Source organism: Podarcis pityusensis (genome assembly GCF_964106645.2).
Source record: "Podarcis pityusensis genome assembly, chromosome: 9".
In the NCBI taxonomy this organism is placed as follows: Eukaryota; Metazoa; Chordata; class Lepidosauria; order Squamata; family Lacertidae; genus Podarcis; species Podarcis pityusensis.
The window spans coordinates 11,578,888-11,583,752 of NC_138034.1; the positions used below are offsets into that span (position 1 = coordinate 11,578,888).

Below are 4,865 nucleotides of genomic sequence, written 5' to 3' on the forward strand. Positions count from 1 at the left end.
TCTTAGAAAATGTACTGTACACTTTGTTGATTTTTAAATGTTTTTCTGTCATGTTTAGAAACTTAATTTATTGTTCCTTCAATTTTTGAAATGCTCTTTACAGTATGTGTGACTTTAAAGAGCACTTAATAAACTCTTGTTGTACCAAATTTGGCTTTGTTTGGACTTTTTTTGACCATAGGAACGCATTAATTGAATTTCAGTGCATTCCTATGGGATTTCGTGCTTCGCAAGACGAAAAATTCACTAGACGAAAAAACTCGCGGAACGAGTTAATTTCGTCTTGCGAGGCACCACTGTACATAACATAAATCTTCCCCCTCTGTTTTCAACTTGCAAATAATGACGACGACAACGTCTATTTATGTCCCTTACACAAATGTTCTGCAGCCCTAGAATTTTATATATGCTGGCCTGGCCCTGATTCAAAGGGAAACGGACTTTTATGCTCACAAAGGAGGAGATTGGAAGCTTCTGCTGTTAAGCAGTCCACAGTTCCCCATTTCATCTGAACTTAGAACTGTGGTATATTTAAACTTTGGTTAGTCAGAATGAATGGAATCAAGCCACTGACCATAGCTCAAACAAATCACATTATAATTTTTCTGTTAATAAGAATAAAAGAGTTGTGAATTATGACACTCGTAGATGTTCTCACATGTGGCTCCACATTACTCCACACACGTCAACATGTGAATTTTTCAAATAGGTAGTACACTTTCAACCTTAGTTTTGTCATTCTATTGTGTTACACTGCAAAGATTTAACCTCTGTAACATGAGCAAATGCTTCTTAAATTAACAATATTTCCAATCTTATCTGATAAATATGTCTCTATTTAAATCAACTTTCCTGAAATACAATAATAAATGATCAGCCTATTAATAGATCTTTATGTTTGCTTTTTAATATGACTAAACTATTTTCATTGCCATCTACCATTTCCATCTGATTCTTTATCTGAGCTACTGGGAGACTCGGCGAGAAGGAATTTTGGAAAAGACATTAAATCCAGACCTTTGTGACCTCTGAGTCTGTAATCCTGAGGTCATGGTCGATATTATTCCAAAGGGCTTCTACAGCTGCTATTGAAGGTCATTGGTCAGCAGCGATCATATCACAAAGAGCTACAGCAGTTGCGTCTCTGGGGGTCATCAGAAACCTTAGCCTGTGGTTTTGTGCATAGTTGCAGCCGAAGTAAATCATCATTTAAATAGAAGCTCCGTTGAACATAACAGGGCTCACATCTGAGTATGCATGGTTAAGGATGGTCACCTTATTTTTTTTGAAAATAATTCATTAACTACTGATCGAAACTTTCGAGGCAGCTTTCCGAAAAATAAATAAATATCGATAAAAGATTTAGCTAGCAGATAACATAACAGACAGAAGTGATAAACAAACTAACCAGGTGAGCCAAAAGCCAAACAAAGAGAAGCATTCTACCTCCTGCTCTACAAAGCCAATGAACTGGAAATTATGCACCTCAGGAGAAAGCTCATTCCACCGCCTTGGGCCATAGTGTATTACTTGAAGCAGGGCAATGGGGGAGAACAGCCTAAGGAGATTGGATCATTGTGAGATGCTGTTGCTACTGGTGATGTGTGGAGGCGTTGCTTAGCAACCAAGCAGAGTGTCATGATATTTGTTGTGGCATCACGTGCCCTGATTGGCTGTGTAGTTCTGAGGGAGTTTTCCCCTGTACGTTTGGTTGAATGTCTCTCAGGTATCTGCTAGAGTAAAAAAAAAGAAAGACAAAACCTCTCTGTTCATTTCTCCTCAGATGACACATTGTTTTTGTTCAGTTTTCCTTGGCAAAGTGTTACCAGGATTTATTTTTTGCTCTGGATTCTACCTGTGTCATTTAAGTGACTTTGCCAACAGAACTTTCTAGATGTTTCAAGAAACTTTCTGCAAAAGCTGCAGAGTGGTGTGGCTTGGCAGATGGATTTGCTTTGTTTTGTGTGTGCAGGCTAAATTGGGAGAGCCCTTAAAATGTATTCTGCACAACAGCACACAACAAAGTATGATCACCACTGGGCTACTCTCTTTTGGCGATATCAGCACAGTAACAGATGAACTTCCACCTTCTGAGATTTGTAAAGGTAAAGGGTAAAGGGACCCCTGACCATTAGGTCCAGTCGTGGCCGACTCTGGGGTTGCAGCGCTCATCTCGCTTTACTGGCCGAGGGAGCCAGCGTGCAGCTTCCGGGTCATGTGGCCAGCAGGACTAAGCTGCTTCTGGCGAACCAGAGCAGTGCATGGAAACGCCATTTACCTTCCCGCCGGAGCGGTTCCTATTTATCTACTTGCACTTTGGTGTGCTTTCAAACTGCTAGGTGGGCAGGAGAGCAGGGACTGAGCAATGGGAGCTCACCCCGTTGTGGGGATTTGAACCGCCGACCTTCTAATCGGCAAATCCTAGGCTCTGTGGTTTAACCCACAGCGCCACCCGCATCCCTTTCTGAGATTTGTACACTAAAGTAAAATAAAATAAAATAAAATAAAATTCTGGTATAATTTACCCTTCCGCATCCAATTTTCCCGTTTTAAAAAAGCACCACACCTTAGCTATATATCTGCACAGCACATCTCTACACTGTGATAAAGTATAGCGAATTGCATTTGTTTTGCAAGAAAAGCAAGATCAACGTGGATCTAATCTCAGAAGCAAAATGTGCCAGGCTATGAATCTTTAAAATCAAAGTTCTGAATCCCTAGAGCATGCAAAATACTGTGATTCTGAAGATGCTGGAGGCAGTCATGCAATACAGCGTTAAATGGAACAAAATGCTGCTGGTTGTATGCATAGCAGTTCCTCTCCTCCTTTCTTCCCATTCCAGTTGATCAAAAGAGACACGGAGGCACAACACTGCTAAAACACAGAGAGGCTGGGTCTGTCTGGCGAAGCAACGGAACAGCGTTCAAGTACTGAAAGGTGAAGAAGGTGGAGGAAGCTGTCATGAGACAAAGGTTCTTGAGAGCAGACGCGGTAAGGCCTACAAGGCGTACACAATCATTCAAGCCTGCTATCTGCTAACTGTTAACAGCAAACTGCTAGGTCACTGTGACTTGTGGCTCATCTTGGGTGATGACTCATTCACCCTATAAAAAGTAGCCAGCCTCTCTATGGGCCTCAGTCTGTTTCCAGTTCAGAGTGTCAGTGTGTGCCTGTGTATAATTGTTGCAGGCAGTGTGGCTCCAGGACTCCCGTTAATCAGTAACTAAGATACAGTGGTACCTCGGGTTACATACGCTTCAGGTTGCATACGCTTCAGGTTACAGACTCCGCTAACCCAGAAATAGTGCTTCAGGTTAAGAACTTTGCTTCAGGATAAGAACAGAAATCGGGCTCCGGCGGCGTGGCGGCAGCAGGAGGCCCCATTAGCTAAAGTGGTGCTTCAGGTTAAGAACAGTTTCAGGTTAAGTACGGACCTCCGGAACGAATTAAGTACTTAACCTGAGGTACCACTGTAATAGTAACAACAACAACAACAACAATACATCTGGTGGGAGGGTGTTCCACAGGGCGGGTGCCACTACCGAGAAGGCCCTCTGCCTGGTTCCCTGTAACCTCACTTCTCGCAGTGAGGGAACCGCCAGAAGGCCCTCAGAGCTGGACCTCAGTGTCTGGGTAGAACGATGGGGGTGGAGATGCTCCTTCAGATATACTGGACCGAGGCCGTTTGGGGCTTTAAAGGTCAACATCAACACTTTGAATTGTGCTCGGAAATGTACTGGGAGCCAATGCAGATCTTTCTGCACCAGTGTTATATGGTCTCGGCAGCCACTCCCAGTCACCAGTCTAGCTGCTGCATTCTGGATTAGTTGTAGTTTCCGGGTCACCTTCAAAGGTAGCTCCACGTAAAGCTCATTGTAGTAGTCCAAGCGGGAGATAAACAGAGCATACATCACTCTGGCGAGACATGGAGCTTCAACCATGCAACTCTCTCTCGATGTTTAAATGAGAACATTTTAAAGACCTATTCTTTGACTAATAAGCAATCCCATTAAAAAGAGCAGCAGCAGAGGACTAATAGGTTGGAATGTAATATATAATGGTGGTTTTTCAAAGTTGGTTGGCAATGTTTCAGGCTTTAATCTTTTGACTCATTAAAATGTATGTAAGATGTGAGAGAGACATAATGTGTGCACTGTTTGATTTCTCAGAATGTTTGCTATTGTTTTAATGCGCACATCAGCCAGCTGAACACATTGAAATTAACATTTGATGCCTTTTTATTTATATATCTGGCATTTTTATGAGGAGACCGCAATAAAGAAGTCAGTTGGGGTATTAGAAACATTCGAGAAGAAGGAATGCTGTGCATCTCGACTTGGATTATTAAATTTTAAATTGTGGCTGTTCTCACTTTGAATGCCAATGATGAATGTTGCCAGATGGAAACCTTTCATTGAGTGTTTCTTTGATTCTTGCGGTTAGCCATAAATTTGAACTAAGTGACTGTTTGCGTGAACTATGTTGATTAAACGCTTTCTGTTTCTATGGGTTGCAATATCATCGATAAAAGCTATGGTTTTCCCAGCAGTGATGTATGGAAGTGAGAGCTGGACCATAAAGAAGGCTGATCGCCGAAGAATTGATGCTTTTGAATTATGGTGCTAGAGGAGACTCTTGAGAGTCCCATGGACTGCAAGAAGATCAAACCTCTCCATTCTGAAGGAAATCAGCCCTGAGTGCTCACTGGAAGGACAGATTGTGAAGCTGAGGCTCCAATACTTTGGCCATCTCATGAGAAGAGAAGAATCCCTGGAAAAGACCCTGATGTTAGGAAAGATGGAGGGCACAAGGAGAAGGGGATGACAGAGGACGAGATGGTTGGATAGTGTTCTCGAAGCTACCA

The 4,865-nt window shown here is 42.4% G+C and overlaps 1 long non-coding RNA gene across 1 annotated transcript; it reads left to right on the forward strand.

Annotated features, from left to right (window-relative positions):
* Window positions 1–1,972: 1,972 nt before the first annotated feature.
* Window positions 1,973–4,370, forward strand: LOC308485001. Its single transcript, XR_013990284.1, has 3 exons — window positions 1,973–2,105; window positions 2,844–2,992; window positions 4,271–4,370. It is a non-coding gene; the product is annotated as an uncharacterized lncRNA (long non-coding RNA).
* The last annotated feature ends 495 nt before the right edge of the window (window positions 4,371–4,865 follow it).